At 40.2% G+C, this 17883-nt stretch overlaps 1 pseudogene; it reads left to right on the top strand.

The window, feature by feature from the left end:
* The window catches only part of LOC133987916 (ERC protein 2-like), a 128843-nt pseudogene that overhangs the window by 17604 nt on the left and 93356 nt on the right, over positions 1 to 17883 (top strand).

Below are 17883 nucleotides of genomic sequence, written 5' to 3'. Positions count from 1 at the left end.
TGCTTAGGGTCCTGGCCTTTCAGCAGTGGTTGTGACTGGTGTTGAGGTGAGACAGTGATCAGAGAAACCAGAGAGGACAGCATCCCTGTCCTCTTTGGTTTCCACTCTGAGCTTTGATCAGCTCGAACACCAGAAAGTGGCTTCTGAGAACATGACAGTTTGTTTAAATATGATAAGTGGGCATTAGAGCAGGTGAATTAATTTTTTCAGATAATCTTGTCTTGTAAAACTTTACCAAGCATAACATTCAGAGGCCTCTGCTTGTGGAGGAGCGTGGTTGAATACGCTGGGAATCTGTAGGTTTCACCAGCTGGCTGTGTGTCACAGTTTAGTGGCTCGCTGTGCTGTCTTCTTTGTCTCTTTGTGTCTCTGTAGGAGCAGGCCTTGTCACCATGTGTGTCTTCCATCAGACCAGCTCCCACCTTCCTTCTCCCCACCCAACAGCCCTGGATCACAGAACAAGCAGAAGTACCCCTTTCATTAGTCTGAATTTGAACTCCTTGTTCACTTTTCTTATTCATAATGATCTTTCTCCTCATCATATTATTTCTAGTCCTCTCCTTACCCATTCCCTAACTTCTTTTCTCCATGTCTTTCCATCCTCTCACCATTGTCACCCTTCTCATCATGTCAACTGAGTACTTTTTTGACTCCTCCTCACCTTTTGACCCCTTGTCTTCTATTACTCTGCCCCTCTTCTCCCTGCTATCTTGTTCCCTTTCACTCTGTGACCAGAGATTGATTGGCCAAGCTGAGGTCCAGTCAGAATTCCCCTGTTATGAGGTCAACCCTGCTCACACAATTAGAGAAATCTCTCTTCGAATCAGCTTTGTGCATTTTTGGCACCAGTAGCTAGCCTCAGCATAGAAACCTCCCTCTGTTAGTGCATTTGATTTCCTTTGTGGTTTTTCTGACATGCTCTATATTGCCTCCTTAAAACAATCTGTAATCTGTCAGCTATGTGAGTGCACTTTTGCTTCCCATAACTCTGTCTGCATGTAGTGTTTCACCCTTTGGCTATTTTGCTTGGTGTGTCCATGGAGTGGACAGTAGACCCCACAATCCCCTGAGTGAGAGCTGATAATGTAAGACTGGGTAATAATTCAATATCATCATGTACCATCTCTCCAAATAAATGTATCATGACACAATTAACATATTGATATATTATAGTTTACAATGTCATGTCTAAATGAATTATGACAAGTTACATTTTGCCAAAATGTGTCACAGCATGAAATGTTAAATATGTCAGACTCCCCTTTCCCCCAAAATCATAGTTTATTATAGTAAAAACAATTCAGTATTTTACTTTTTACCACATTATGTCATTTTTGAATGCTGTGATGGGATTTAAAATCACATGGTAGTTTGCCTGTATTGCCCATTCCTATATTATAGAGCATGCCTAAGCATCTCACTGTATTCAAAAGAATGTATGCTTTCAAAACACATGTTCTGAAAGTTTTGTTAATTAATGAAAAAGAGAGGAAACTGGTCAGATTCAGTAAGATGTACTGAATTTGGTCACCTAACTTAAAATGAGGTGTGTGCCTGCCTGTCATAGTAAATCTGTGTCATAGTACACATATTGAAGGGTATTTGCTTTTATATCTAAAATCATGTGTACAGCATGCACAAGTAAAACCAACAATATTTCTTTGAGTGTGTACGTGCTGTGTGCATGCATGTGTTTGCTTGAGAAAAAAAACAAATTTTTCTGTTGAAAGTTGTTGTTATCTGCAAGTGTATCAGTTCACTCAAAGATGACTAAGAGGTTTTCATAACAAACATGTATGTGTGCGTCTGTGTTTATGCCAGATAGAGCAGCTGAAGCAGGAGCTGAACAGGAAGGAGTCAGAGATGCAGGCCCTGCAGACCAAACTAGAAACACTGACCAATCAGAACTCAGACTGCAAGCAACACATCGAGGTACTAAAGGAGTCTCTCAACGCAAAGGAGCAACGAGCCAATACACTGCAGACAGAGGTCAGTACACACACTCACAAATACACCCACACAGATGCAAACTTTCACCAGGATGCATTGAGCTACTCGAGCTTCCTGAAAAACACACAGTGTCAGACAAATGAGGCTGTCTGAAAGTAAAGATGTATGTACATGGCTACAATAGTAACAGTGGTGAGGGACATAATATGTGAAGGCAGTTTTCTGTGCAATTACAAAGATTGATGTATAATTGCACTTTTTGTATGTTTCCTGTTATGCTCGTCTTACATGTGTTCTTTCTTGCTTTTATATTTGCCTCATTGGCTTTGATTTAAGATACAGTTTTGATAGCTACTTTAATAGCACATCAACACTGATACCATCAATGTGCACTGGTCCTGAAAAAATGTATGGTCATCCTAACCATACATAAATAATCCTGTCTTTTGCTGCCTTGGTTTCTTCTCTTTCTGTTTTTTCTAATGGACATTGAGGTGGGCGTAAAAAATGCGTGTGGCTCCTTTAGTCCACCAGTGGGCCTGTACGTGTGGGCGGGTCATTTAGTCAGAAGGCTGTAGAAAGCTGGCAGCTTTTCCTTCTTTGAAGTTTCTAAACTCCATGGCCCTAATGATTTTATCACTGCTGTGAGGGATGGAGGCGGGTGTATGTGGAGAGATGGAGGTGTGTATGTGAGTGGGGAGGCGAGGCGGGCGGGGAGAATTTAGCATTTTTCTACATCACTCTCTAGACTTGGAACTGATACTTTAGATCTCTTTGTGTTCGGCATTTGAGAGCAGCCTGCTAACTATGTCCACTCATCATTACAGGAAGCAATTTGGGCCAAAATTAGGCCTAATTGTCCATACATGTGCAAGGAATTTTGGCCCTCGCAGTAAGCTGAATACATCATACTTAAAAGGAATTGGTTTTCAGTGGGTGGTTTTGTGTGAGTACATGTTTTTGTTTGTGTGTCCTACTGAAATGGCATATAAAGAAATTTGTGTGCACGCATGTGTGTCCTTTTCACCATAGGTATAATTTTATGGGGAGACCAGGAGACATTTCACCCTCAATAATTTTATATTAACGATGTCTTCCCCCAACTAACTCTATCAAGTGAGTGAGAAAGTGAACAACCTTTAATCTCTAGTTCTCTAAAATTCTCCATCTCCATTGTTTACACTTTTGACATGGCGACATCAGCATACCAGTATAAGTGATACATTTCAATCAGTTATTTATACATTTGACTTGCTGAAACATGTCATTACTGAGCTTAGCTTGTGCTCCTTATCTCTAAGTGGTTAATGTTGTCAAAGTTCAAACAACTGACTCTTTCACAGTGAAGACAGAAGCAAAGTTACATCCACTTTCAGCCATGTGTGTTGCTGCTGCATATGTTAACACATTACAATACTGTAAATGGCAATATGACAACTCTTTTATTACAATAACATTTGTACTGGTATTATGACACCTATGATACACACCTACTGGCAGTCATATTGTGTGTGTAAGTGTGTGTGGATGCAAGACAAGGTTTAGCTAAGTGGTTACCAACCCAAAGAATGAATCATGAATCTTAGTTGAATTGAAAAGATGACTGCAGTGCTTTACAAAAAAGGTCTTAACATTTGTTCTAATTAGTTCAAATGTTGAATACATCTTTAATATGAATCCTTGAAAATAATAATTGATCTTAATATATTAAGAAAGCCAATTTAATCTAATTCATTTTCAAATACACAGAGTACAGGGTCTAGATACTTTTTATTTATGTACAAAACTTAATCAACATGATCATCACGTAAATCACATCTGAAGCTAACATACCCCTCTATGAATATAATTCTGAATACTGTCCAGGTCAGGATGTCATTTTAAGTTTCAAAGGATTACACATAAAGTCGTTTACGCAATGTATTACACACATACACATTATAGCATTAAAACATATTATTTTTGCTGGTGAAGACTATAATTGTAGTAGTTTGAACCGTTCCAAAGTTGAAATGAAAATTAAGCCCATGAGTGGACAAGGGTGTGCATATATGTTTATGTCAGTATGTGTGTGTGTATGTTTATGCATCAACGTGTACGTACATGACAAGGCAATGATAGATAATTGATTATAATGCTCCCTACACGGGAGGCATCTCTGTGCTTTCTAGCCTGCCTTTTTCTCACTTCCCGCAGGCAGCCGGACTGTAATCAGATCTGACAGTCTTGATCACCACAAACTCACATACTCATATAAACACACAAAAAAAAACACATACACTGTCAGAGGTGATTGCTCAACTCTCATCACCAGTCATGGGAAGCTTTTTCCTGCTATTGAAATGGCCTTTTCCTCTGCTTGACAGAGGGTAGGGTTTCCTTGTCTAAGTGGGCAAACCAGAAGATGAGTAAAGCTATTTAGGGCATTTGAGGCCAGCTTTGCCCTGCATTCCTCTACTGTCTGTCAATCATTTGGATAGAGAGCTCAGCCATTCTCACAGGATCTCACTTCTCACCTCATTCCTTCCATCCACTCACATTATTACTTCATCTCCCTTCAGCAGTTTGTTTCAGATTTCCCGCATCTCAATTAAAATTCCTCAAGCGCCCCACATTTCCGTTTTGTCTCACTTATGACTATTGGCCCATCATACCCATTCCCATGTACTGTTTGTATGTGTGTGTGTGTGTGTGTGTGTGTGTGTGTGTGTGTGTGTGTGTGTGTATGCCAGGTGGGTCTCATCATGAATGACAGTGATTGGTACACAAAGGCACAAAGAAACAGTAATCCACTCCTACATGCCTCCCAGAGAAGCATCATCATCTCACAGACACTTGTCTCTAAAAACAATCCACATCAGGATGGGGCTGAGAAGAGAATGGCCACCGAACAGAGCAGGCACTGTGAAAAAGGGAATGAGAAAATGGAAGTGTATTTATTTGTCAGTCAAAGTTAAGGACAGCTTCCAAATGGGTGTGATTGAATCCGTCTCCAGATAACCGAAAATGTGGAAAATAATGAGTGTGCGCTTGTGTGTGAGCATTGTGAGTTCACTGCCCATGTCTGTGGAAACTTAACCCTTTAATACAGTAGGTGTATGTGTCTTTGCTGCCGTAGTCAGGACAATGCAGGACTGTAACTATACTCCAGCAGATCAGGTAACCTATCAGACCTTCCTGCATATTTAACCAGCCAGAGACAGTAACAAGCCACAAACCCAGTGGAGAGCAGTTTGCAGACGCTTTTTCTTTTTCTTTTTCTTTTTCTTTGAGAACCTAATTTTGAAAATGAAATTCATACTAAAAGAGGTCAAATTAGATTCTGTTAATACGTACGGGCATAATGCCAGTTTCCCCAAATTTGCAACATTTAAGCTGCTTTTTATAAGTTGAGATAATTTTTTTGTCATTTTTCTCATCAAAACAAGTTTCATACATGCATGAGCAAGCCAGAGCCCTGAAAGACAGTTTGTGAGTGACAATCATTTCATGATGGGACCCTGTTACCATTTGCATGTAAACAGTTCTTACGCACAAATTGATTTTATGAAAACATCCTGTTTGTTGGAATCATCATTTTTTGTCACACTTGGTTTCTATGTCACGCTAAGGTCCAGAGTGTACACTGATCCGATTTAAGATTACAGATCAAAGTAACATTCCTTCAAGTTCAGATTTTATTAACTCAAGACAATGGTTGCATGATATGGAGTGAAACATTTTTCCCAAAACATAACAGTCATGATAAATCAATAGCATTTGGCAGGAATGAAGTTCACATAAATTATTTTGAAAAGGCGGAATATGTCTCAAGAAGGCACCTAATCTTGCCCTTACAATCTTACATTCAAACAAATTATGATACTCGACTCCCAGGCAGTTTTCATAGCAAAACTTATAGACCCTCTGAAACCCATTCAGGCCTTTATATTTTCCTGTGACCTTGGAAATTCTGGAGGAGCTGACCATGACGTTAAGAACAGCCTGTCTGTAATTTTGGTTTTCAAACAGTATGATACTTTTCCATGAGCCGGAGATAAGACGAACCACATTCATTTAGCATTCAGCTTTACCTGGAAAATCCACAGTAATGCATAAACTCCAGAGTTATACAACAAATGGTTGCATGTTACCGAAATTAATTCAGTGTTTTTACTTTCTAGTAACCTCCCCCAAAAGCCAACAATTGTCTATAACTGCAACTCAAAGTAGATTTCTTCCCAGCTCCCTGTACTGTCTGTGTTTCCATAGTCATACAGCCTAGGCTTAAAATAATCTAATATGAACACCAATATTTATAGAAGAGGGTGTTGTGGGGGTGCATTGTAGGGTAAATTTCCCATAAGAAAATCACAAGTAATTGCATAAAAGTAAGTAAATGATTATATAATATATAATGTATGCAATACAATGCTGTAGTGTAGTGTTAATGCAGAGTACAGTTGTGAACAAACCTACAGGATTTGTTTTATGTTTTATAATACTGTGCGATATGCCCCAACACCTCTCCTGCTATCTGTGTTGGATCCTGCACCCCACTTACAGCAAAAAATGGGCCTTTGTGTTGTGGCTCATGGGTTATAAAAGGTACTTCAGAGATTTATGTGGAGGTACTTGAAACACTGAGTGTTTTGTGTGATCTGCCTTTGCTGTCTTCTTTAGTGGTAATTAAGTTATTACCTTCAATTTTTTGATGCAACAAATCATATTATATTTGATATCTTTGGCAGATATTTCATTTTGTAAAGGTCAGCATGATTTGATTTACATATTCATCACTTGAGATGCGCATTTGGCAGGTGGCCACTTACCCAGACAGGGGAAATCCAGACCGTCAAAGTCTGAATCAGGCACATAAATAACGATGGAACATTTGATATTTTGTTCCTCCCTTGATGCCAGCTGAAATGTTAGTAGCAGCACGTTTTGCAATGTGGCAACATGTCTGTGTTTACAGAGAACACACTGTGGTGTTTCAACTTAACTTGCTCAGATATGAACTCAAATATCTTATGTTCTCTTTCATCACCAGCGTTCGCAGTATGTGAGCTAGAGGACCTCCATTGAGTTTTGATTCTGAGGTTGGGCTGTAATGATTTGAAGAAGACATAAATGATTCAAAAATTACTTGCTAACATCACCCATAGCAACGGCGATGAATAGGGAAAACAAGAGCAAAATAAAAATTAAACTGGACTGGGAGAGGGGAAGAATCAAGGGTATATGAGTGACAGGAGGAAGTGAGAAGTGAGAGAATGGAGTTACTTGATGGCTGTAGAAGGCTGTGGACTTTTGTCAGTGAGCAATGTGAAGGTACGGTGTGCTGTGGTCCCTCCTGGACTATTTTTGTTGATCTTTCCTTGTCTTCTTTGCTGATTGATGGCCCATATAGGTAGTGAGGCGGAGAAAAGATGTGGTCTGAACCTGGTTACACTCCACCCTGAACTCTCCCCCTGCTGTGTTCACTCTGTCTTTCTTTCTGCCTCATTCTCTTTTGCTCCCTCTGTCCAGATTTTTTTCCCCCTCATAATATCTGCCTCCATCTGTCTTCACTCCCCCAGTTTTCATCTCCTTTGTCCATTCTTATCTCCTGTCTGTTGAAAACAGCTTCAACGAAGGGTGTATGACACATTAAATGTAGGTGACAACCTGATGATCTCATTTAGGAAGACAGCAAGTTTGTTTGCATAAGCAACTAGAAAATAGGTCCTGTTTTAGTCTGATTCCTAAAATCAACTTCACATTTAAACCCTGGACCTTTAGTGATGGGTCTATTCAATGGGACTTGGTCCCAACCCTTGAAGACCAGATATGATATAACCTCATTTGAACTTGACTGACCATGGTCACCATTCTCTGGCCCAACAGCATGCAGGGTTCTTGGGGTGGTGCGGTTTGGGATGCATTGCGAGCAGCAAAGCATTGGGGCCCCTCAGAACAAACATGGTACAGTCCAACATAAAGCCCCCGCGAGTTCTTCAGAGGCCATGTGGAAAAGCCATAAAGTGGAGTTATAGGGGTCAGAACGGGGATGAGACTTTTAATGGTTTACACAGGGAACGAGGTAAATATGTGCACAACCGAAGGGATAGACAAACACACGTGTGACAGTATGCATATGCACATTACAGTATGCACATTAGTGTTACCATGCAAATACACATACTGCATACTTCAGCTCAAATGATACGTTAAGTCTGAGGACATCTAAGGTAAATGTCATTTTTGTGGTGATTTATACCACATGAAGGTCTATAGGAAGATCGTTATGGGGCCAGAACAGTTAAGTTTTGGCATAGAAAAAAAAGTTCCACTGAAAAATAAAACAACGGCATTAAAAAAAAAATTACAATCTTTTATTTTTTCTTCATGTCTTTTTTTCAGTGGCAGTTTCTTTTTATGCTGTCAGTTGTTTTCAGTGTCACTGGTTTTCAGTTTCAACTTTCTGTCACTGTTTTGGCGTAGAGAGGAGGGCTCTTGCGCTGCCTACATTACCCAGTATTCCTTGTTGTCAGCAAGGATAGCTAAGGACAATGGCATCATGGAAGAGATTTTGAGCCAGACTGTTATAATTTTTGCTGTAGGACTGTTAATATGTCAATTTATTGTAAGTTTTTTTTTTTAAATTTAAAATTTAAAATTAAATTCAGTTTTTTCAGCCAAGAAAGTAACCATGTAGATTCTCAATATGCGGTCAGTTTATCCAAATAATGCCTGTAAATCTGCTGCAACATATTCGGTGATGTGAGGAGCCGCTGGCCAGGTGAGACCATCTCACAGCAGCAGTCCTGTTTCAACATCCCAGGGAGAAAATGATCCAATGAACTGATCTGTGCAGCTCTTAATTCATTTTGGAAGATAAATGTAAACCTAACAATTGTAGCTGTCACATTAGTTTGTCTGAATGAGCCTCTGGGGCTCTATATGTACAGATATCACCACATTTCAATAAATAGAAATGATCTGAAAGAACAGATTAGCCTATTTTAAATTTTGTTTTATTATCACACACACACACACACACACACACACACACACACACACACACACACACACACACACACACACACACACACACACACACACACACACACACACACACACACACACACACACACACACACACACACAACAACAAGGAGAGCTTTTCTTGGTCTGCTGTCAGTTAGTGGTTGGTTAGACAGCGAGAGACAATGCAGTGCTTTCTTTTTGTTCTGACTTTGTCTCTCCTCAGGGTCACCCTGCTTTGCTCAGACCACTTAACCCTTTAATTGTATGCACACACATATAGACACATTCACACACACTGACACACAGAGACATAAACTTACACAAACATGCAGTGCCACACAATTTCAGGCAAACAAGAGTTGTCACTTCCACATCATTCAATATTTGTTAATAGGAAACCTTTCAGTGTAGAGCCTCTTCTCTTATCCTCTCCTGCCTAATTTCGGCTCCAATTCTATTCAGCACAATTTATTTGTGCAATGACAACAATGACTTTGAGATAGTACTGACTCTCAGTTTTAAAGGGTTTTTGGGGGTGTTAACATCCATATCCGGGCAAAGTGAGGATTTGTTGTATAATAAATGTGTAAAGTGTCACAATGAATAGTCCTAGTGGTACAGAGTGGATGATTCAATGAATGAATGAATCCCAACAAAAAGATTCTCCTTCAGACATTATTTATTTTAAGAGATGTTTGATGTGATTGGTGGTTTATGCCCAAATTATTTTGCTGTAGAACATAATCCAAAGGGAATAGACACTAATAAAAACATTCTGTCTTTAATATAATTCAACTGTTTTTCACTGTGACATGAAATCGTCCATGCCACATTGCAACCAAACAAAGTCAACAGTTGTATTATAATTAAGAAAAAAGTCGAAATCCTCAAAATAGCAGCACCAGTCAAGGTTTTACATGATACACAGCAGACAGAAGACAGCAGGAAGCTAGCCTGGGTTTAGTTAGCAGAATAATGTTATTTAGCTTCATTGTCTGCTCAGATTTCATCATACATTTTAAATGTTTTGTCCGTGTGATGAGCTCAGACCTTGCATAATATTATTACAGAATGATTCAATAAATAAAGAAAATCAAAATATTATGGTGCAGTACGCCTGCTGTCAAGTTTAAATTTGAATCTTGCACATGTATAGACAGTAGCATAGAAGGAGTGGAACATGAATGATTCACATACCTGTAGTCTACAGTGTTATAGAAGGCAAAGGGAACTGAAGTATACTTATAAATGTTCAGTATTTGTTGAAACAATTTTAACAAGCGTATGGAACAATATCTTCATGCTTCTATGCTTGAATCTTTTCATTTGCAAGCCAATGGAGCTTCCCTGCCCTGCTGACTTTGAGAGCATACCTAGATATGACTGTTATTTGTATGGTCTTAGGCTAAATTGCAAATGTGTTTGTAAGGAATATAGTAAAGAGCTCTGATGTGCTGTGCTGGCTATTTCAAATATTGATACTGTGCATCCAACCAATGTCCCTTGAGCTAAAATCCACGTTCTCTGGACTAAAAGATCCTGAGTGTGTTAGATGGACCAGCAGAATGATCGACACAGAACATGAAGAGACTGTTTCACTTGTTGACCAAGCAGAAATCCAGCTGATTTCAGTGTACCTACTGTACTGTAGATTGTAGACCTGTGTCATTCTCCATGTGTTTATTAGAGTGATGGTTCAGTGTGGTTTGAGAGGAAATAGATTCCCTGGAAACAGGATGTAGCAACTGGCATGCAGTGCTGGAAATGATCAGGAAAAATAATCAAAGAAGGAGCAAGTGTTAATGAGGGGGAATGCCTTCAGCGTCTCTTCCTTTATATGTGCATGTGTGTATCTTGTGTGTGTGCTTGTGTGTGTCAGTCCATCAGTGGTGGAGGAAGTAATGATGATGGATGGAGGATTGAGGCAGCTGTGTGCAGTGAGGGTTAACATGATGGTACTCATGGCGAGTCCCCTACATTTTCTGTGCCATATATCCATGCATTGATACAATACCAAAAGCATGGCATGATTGTCTTTCATGCTTTGGCAGAAAACATTCATTCATTCTTTTGACAAAGATCCTTTTGTCAGTGAATTCTGGGAGTTCTGTGTGTGTGTGTGTGTGTGTGTGTGTGTGTGTGTCCTTGTCTATTTTTTTCTACATCTGCATTTTCCCATGTTCCTTCTATAGCCTGTGGCCAGACAGCTGTATTGCCATGGTTTCATCAACAGATGTTGGAACGTACAATGAGACTGTGCCCCGCACTCCACCCTCCAGCCCCTGCTGTGAGGCAGTTTACATCCGCTTATTATCCAGAGTCAGCCCTGAGGTTATCCGTCCATTATACAATTTCTGATCAGAGCTTTGACTACTACCTTATCCCCAGCTTTGATGACACACCTCAAATGACACCCTGCCTAAGCCCCAGGACAGGGGATGTCCTTCATTTCCGCACAGATCAGCCCCAGTGTCGTCATGTCTGGTGTGTCCAGCTCAGGTGGAGAGGAAATCTTCTGTGTGCATGTGCTTGTAGATACAGTATATGTGTGAAGTGAGATAATCCAGAACCAGCACTAGCTTTTAACTAAGCCCCGAGCTGTGCTCATAGTTGCTCAGTGAAATGCTTCAGTCTTACATTGTACATTGCAAATTCCCCCTTCACCTATGCGCGTGCACACACACGCCAACATGCATGAATGTGCTTATATGAAATAATCCCACATTGGTTTTTAGGCTGTCTAACCTCACAGCCTTCAAGAGTGACCTCCTGACATCTATTGGAAGTTTTCTATTGCCTCATCAGGAAACTATGGATCCTTTAACACTACTCCTTCTCACATCTGTGTGAGGAAAAGTTACCCACAGTCATGTTCATATACACCATCTGTGGGAGGCTGTACAATTTATATAATATATACGTGTAATTTTTATGAACTGGATTAGCCAATTTTTCATTCCCTTTTAGCAATCTTTAATAACACAGACATTAGCCAGAGTGAAAGCAAAACTAACAGCAACTGGCTGTTTGAACTCAGCAGTCCACATTCATTCTCTTCCTGCTTCATTATATGTCGGTTTTTCTTTGATGCACATTTTTCAATGAAAAAAGATATTTAGATGATTATAACTGGTATGGGAGACTCTCTGGTGGTCTAGCATCATCTTGAAATGAAATAGCCTCCTTTCATTTGAGATACAACCCAGACTTGGCCACATTAATGGCTAGACAAACATGAATTAGTTGAATATTATGTCATAAATTTAGATGATTAATTTCACAGCACAGACCTTTAAATAAATTAAGTCTAATGGCTGCCCTCTGCTGTATTTATACAGGCTGACTGGATGTCATACAGCCAAAGAAGTGAATAGCTCACACAGCTGTGTGTAGTGTTCAGCAGCATCAAGAGGAGACCTGACTTCAGACATCAGATACACTCCACCAGACCCACTTTTGGGATTTACGAACTTTATAGCAGTGTTGTCATCTGAAGACACATTTAAACTTATTTGAACAGCAACACAAAAAATGAGTGAAGCTCACATGTATGAAGATCAGAGATTGGTTAGGAGATTTGTGATCATATTAGCAATGTTCTCAACCTACTTGTCTACTGGCAATATTGGCCAAGTGGGTGAGTGAGAGTGCAACTGTTACTGTGTGAGTATAAGTGTTGGTTCATCTCCAGGCCTTTGCTGTGGTCTCCCCATCGTCTCTGGTTCTGCCGTTTTGACTGTGGTCTACTCATATAGTCCCCATGTTGTTTATTGCGGCCCAGAGCCGACGTTGGGCCCAATACCTTTGCAGCTTCGCCTGCCAGAAAAACTTTTATGATGAAATGTGAGGCAGGCAAAAGGGAGGTGAGGACAAACAGAGAAGTTGTTTTCTTTAAGCCTCTGTTTTACTTTGCTAACCAGTGTCCAGAATCCACATTTGGCTGTCATTACAAGAATGAGAGAGGAAGTCAAGGAGAATGAGAGTGTGTTTATGCATGTGTGTGTATGTTTCCATGTTTAATTGCAGGTACATACATGTGTGCATGTAGGAAACTGTTGCTTTAGAGTGGTTGTGATTTTGTGACTGTATTCGTTTAAAGAAATACCACATGTTGCCAAGAATTAATAGTTTTGCAACCACAGGATCTTGAAAACATATCAAGGTCATTTTTTTAAATGATATGGTGTTGAGTGAGGAGCTGGAAAGCCTAAGTTGGGTTTTGGGGGAAGACGGGGTGATATAGATGTGTTTTTAATTCATCTATTCAGAGAAACGCCTCAATGCAATCGCCATTGTCCCTTTCGGATTTGAACTGGGCCAGACTGGATAACAGTGGGAACCTTTACCTCCCTTCCTTACCTCTTTCCTTCTTCCTTCATGCAGCCCATGAACAAACATTGTAATTGCAAAACAGAATATCTTCCCTGGTGTCCAATTTAACAGGCATAATAAGTCTTCTGGTTGTCTTGGAGACTGTAGGAGTTCTGCTTTGCGTTTTATCTCTCTCATATAGACACAAATACAAATCCACACTGAAACACACAAACATACAAATTCACTGTTGGAAAATGTGGGCCTGTCCCAAAGACAATCTGGCCTAAAGGACTTGAGGAATTTCTCACACCGACACATCACTTTGTCTCGCTGCACGACATGCGCCTTTAAACGGCAATAGGAAAACTCCTGCAGAGTTTGGAGCATGGCTGGAGGAATGAGGTGTTGAGAGAGCTGTAGTTGTAGTGGTGTGAGAGAGAGGTGTTGTTGGAAGAAGACACTGAGAAGAAGGGGACTAGAGGGAAAAGAAAATTGGACAGGAAATTGAAGGAGAAGAGAGAGGTTAATCACCTTGACTTGCTCGCTGTTATCTCAGCATGTGTGTCAGCTGATAAAGCCATACAATATTTCCTGTAACAGACCTACTGATGGGGTTGTAGTTCTAGCCAGCGGAGGAACAGGGTGTCAGTGTTGTTAATACGCTCAAGGCAAATGCTCAAGGGAATTCCCATGTCTATCCACTTTGTTTCACCCTTTCTTTCATCTCTCCTCTTCAGCCGTGCTCCTCTCCATCCTTCTGTCCCTCTCTCCTCCTCTGTCGATCTCTGTCTCCTTGTTTTTTGTGTCTGGCAGTGGTGAGTTCTTTAAGATGGTATTAGCAGGTCATTTTTACTGTACTATCACAACTTAGTGGGCCAGTGCAGGTGAGACAGCAGGGATTTCCTGTTAGGCCTCTCTGCTGCATTCTTGGTAAATTGCTCCTTGCCAGGTCAGGTTGGAGGGGAGGAGATCTCTCTCTCTCTTTTGCTCTCTTTTATTCTGTCTCATACACAGCTGAACAGTGACAAATACACACGCACATGTACACACTCATGTAGTGGAAAAGAAGCATCAGCACACAATGATGTGCAGGCAATAACATACTGTACAGTGTGTTCAAAAGATTAGTGGTGTAACCCAGTGTATGTGTATTTATGTGTGTGTGTGTGTGTGTGTGTGTGTGTGTGTGTGTGTGTGTGTGTGTGTGTGTGTGTGTGTGTGTGTGTGTGTGTGTGTGTATGCCAGTGTAGATTGGAGAGGACAGAACAGGGCTCAGTATTAGACTCTGGTTGTCTGCCAGAGGAGCAATATGAGATAAATACTTCACCATCTTACACCTGGGGGTCCTGGCCTGCTTCTTATGCTGCTTCTTGAGAGGAGCCCTCTGTGTCTGTGGACTGCATGGTGCACTCTCATTTTACAAATGGAGACACACACATACAGACAGGTAGGAATTGACTGTGGTCCAGCACAGCCATACCTCTCAGTTGTCCTCTTGGTATATTACTGCATTGCTACTAACCAGTGACCAAAAAAGTATTCAGATCATGAAAGATAGCAATAAAAAATAAAAAATAGCAATAGCACAATGTAAAGTAAAATACAACACAGTACGTAACTGCCCCTAAAATCACAGATAATTGTTTTACATTTCTGTTTGTATACATTATTATTTAACATCTAAGAAACATTTAAGTGTTGTAGCTGTTTGAGGTAAATGTTCATTATTTTATAAACTTTTTTATAACTGTAACTGTAAGGTAAGGTAATTTACAGTATATGTAATGATCATATATTTATATATGATCATTATCTGTTTTATATCTCAATTTGCAAAGTAACTATTCGTCACTGAAGAAATGTAGAGCGGTAAAAAGTATATTTTCAAATGTAGTGGAGTAGAAATATGAAATAGCAGAAAGTTGAAATAGTCAATAGTACCTGAAAACTGTACTGAAGTACAATACTTAAATAAATGTACCTAGTTACCTTGTACACAACACACTCCCTCCCTTTATGGATCTTCTTAAGTGGCCTGTGAAATGGTTGAGAGCTGAGTTGGAGAGCATAACACAGCCTGTGCTTTAAGTGTTTTCACACTGTCCCGTCTGTGTCCAAGTAAAGCCTGTTAAAATGCCTGTTAACAAGTCCTCCCTTACTACTTCCCTTTATCTATGTGTGTGTGTCTCTTGAAATCACATAAAACACACATGTGCACCTTGAAATTAAGTTCAAACGGGTTCACTCATTGCACCATGGCAAAAAGTACTGGAAATGTAATCAGGTGTTGAAGAGCAACAGAGGAGCACATAGTATGCTCATGACAGCCAGCTGAGTGTGTGTGTGTGTGTGTGTGTGTGTGTGTGTGTGTGTGTGTGTGTGTGTGTGTGTGTGTGTGTGTGTGTGTGTGTGTGTGTGTGTGTGTGTGTGTGTGTGTGTGTGTGCGCACGCACGCCACTGTAGGCGGTGCAGCACAACACTGATATATGTCCAATATGGAGTTCTGGAGTGAGCTCAGATATCACTCATCTCATTGCATACAGCCAGATACAGAGGATTTTAATGTGTGAGTGTGAAGACTGTGAGCAGTCTGATCTGCACCAGCGCTGGTCCAATCATACAGCACAGCACTCTCAATAACAAATGATGGGACAGACTCCAGCCTCTCCTTCTCTTGACACATACTTTAACTGCATCAATCCACAGTGGTTCATATTATGGACATTAGGTCAAAGCTGAACTTTTATTACATCCAAATTTCAACAAGTAAATGTGTTGAGACATATCATTTCCAGCACTGAATAATAACATATGGGCCACCTGACTGAGGTAAAAAACACTGTGTAAGCTTTTTTCTTTTTCTACCCTTCTGTCTGTCAGTCAATCTATCACAGATTACTTTCAACCTCCAATTGCCTGTCCATCAGACTGTCTAGCTAAACTACATTATATGAATATTAGGTTACACTGTATAGGTTTACCTTCCCTGTTCTTCTGCCTGTTCTTGTTTCTGTCTGACTTCATATCCACACTTAACGTCTTGTCTTCGCCTGTTCTAGGTAGATGCTCTGCGTGTGCGTTTGGAGGAGAAGGAGCAGTTCTTGACAAAGAAAACCAAGCAGCTACAGGACCTGACTGATGAAAAGAGCACACTTACGGGAGAGATCAGAGACATGAAGGACATGTTGGATGTCAAGGAGAGGAAAGTCAATGTCCTACAGAAGAAGGTATGTGCATTCAATTACTTACATTACTGTACAGCATTTGTACAATTTTTTACCTCCTTTGTTGCCAGAAATATATCAAAGTACATATCAAGTAGGTATCAAAAGGGGGTCAACTGTAGTGACAAACTCTATCACTTGACTCTGCAGATCCAGAGCATTGTAGCATCTTTTAGCTCAGTTTTTTGGATTTCAGGCAAATAACCTGATTATTTCGTTCAAACTCACCACTCTCATCAACATTCTTTCCAACTGCAACTGTTTTCAATAAAAAAGCTTTGATAAACCCGCACTACCTGTCCAGCACCAAACAGAAAGACACTATTACTCAGTAGTTGGTTAGCAACAGTTAGTTTAAAATATTTTTACAGACTGGTAAGATGTGGTGCACATGTTATACCAATTCCTAGCGTAATATTAAGATATATATTAAGCATTGCTAAAGCATATTGCAACATGAAATGTGCGTAAATATTCAAAATTCAAACCTTTAACTTACCATCAATGAGAACCCTGCATATGCAATCATATTGAGGCATTATGTTTGTGAGTTCCAAGCACAGTGGATTTTTTACACCCCAGCCGTAGCCTTGTTTTGGTAGCATAGGTAGGTCATTTTGTAGCAAGTTTAGGGTATTTTGCCATAACATCGAGACAGAAGGGACAGATAGCAGTGTAAATTAAGTCTTTAATCCTCCATTGGGCTTTAGCATCAGTAGTTGTTCTCTTGTCAACTCTGCCAAATAATACAGCTTTGCTGTAAACACAGATTTTATCTGCCACTCTAAATACCACTGACATCATTCCTGAAGTGAAAGTATCACATAAGTATGCTTATTTCACCATCTAATATTTGACTGTTACATGGACGACCAGGGGAGAGCCCCTTTGAGAAAGAATCCCCCCCCCCCCCTTTTAATTATTTTTTGACATTTTTTCATAGTCAATAGTGCAGAGGGTATAAAGCGCACAAGTTTTTAATACACTGTCGATTTCTGGTGATACATTTTTACTCATCATTATTTCAGGATAGATGACACACACTTGCTTTTTCACTCGAGGAGTGAAGTCAGATAAGGGGTTCGTCACTGCAGTGGCTCCATTGGCGAAAACACCAGCACAGGAGTCCCTGCTCAGTCATCATCCAGAGCCTTAAATATTTCTTCTCCAGTAGTTTTCTTTGGCAGTGTTAAGGCACACAATAAATCCTCCTCCATCTTGATAGATGTATTGGACATATACTACCATATACACCTGCTCTCTGTCTCTCTTTCTCTCACACGTACACACACATATGCATGCGTGCGTGCACACACATTCTCTCTCTCGCTCTCTCTCTCTCTGTCTCTCTCTCTCCTTCTTTCTCTCATGGCATGTTTCAGAG

Source organism: Scomber scombrus, chromosome 10 (assembly GCF_963691925.1).
Source record: "Scomber scombrus chromosome 10, fScoSco1.1, whole genome shotgun sequence".
NCBI classification, from domain to species: domain Eukaryota; kingdom Metazoa; phylum Chordata; class Actinopteri; order Scombriformes; family Scombridae; genus Scomber; species Scomber scombrus.
This window is presented reverse-complemented; position numbering and strand designations above follow the sequence as displayed.